The sequence below is a fragment of the Arachis ipaensis genome, chromosome B07, assembly GCF_000816755.2.
Source record: "Arachis ipaensis cultivar K30076 chromosome B07, Araip1.1, whole genome shotgun sequence".
Lineage (NCBI taxonomy): Eukaryota > Viridiplantae > Streptophyta > Magnoliopsida > Fabales > Fabaceae > Arachis > Arachis ipaensis.
The window spans coordinates 105,193,133-105,193,743 of NC_029791.2; positions in this window are offsets into that span (position 1 = coordinate 105,193,133).

The following is a 611-nucleotide window of genomic DNA, read 5'->3' on the forward strand; positions in this document are numbered from 1 at the left end:
TATAAAAAAAAACTGATATTATACCTATAAAAAATATTGATAAAATTATACAAATTTTAAAATATTATTTAAAATTGTCAAATTATCTCTCTTGTTCTAACTTAACTCAAAATTAGAATATCCTATTTTGAGTCTCTAATATTTATTTGTTCTTTGAATTTCAGTGTCACTTCGTTTTCATCTACAATGCTGGCAGGAAATCTTTAAAGCATGTGGTATCTTTCACTTCTACTAATGGATACTAAAGTTGGACAATGAAGAACAACTTCTAACTCTCGGTAAAAAACGTGTCTTTGGAGTGTTATTTCTTCTAAATTTAAAATTATCTATTACTTACTCCAACAAGATTACGATCAACACTTGAAAGTTCATACAAAACTCTAAAGATAAAAACATATAAAAAATATAGATAATATTTTTAAATGATAAAACTGAACACATAAAATAATACAACCTTTTCAGACGTGGAAGAACAGTTTTAATGTTTCATGTGGAGGACTTTAAAATAAATAATTAAACGAAAAACTAAATCCTGTCCATTCAAATGTATACGTAAAATAGTTTATTTATATTTTATTTTTACACATTATCTATCTTTCTTATTACTGCTA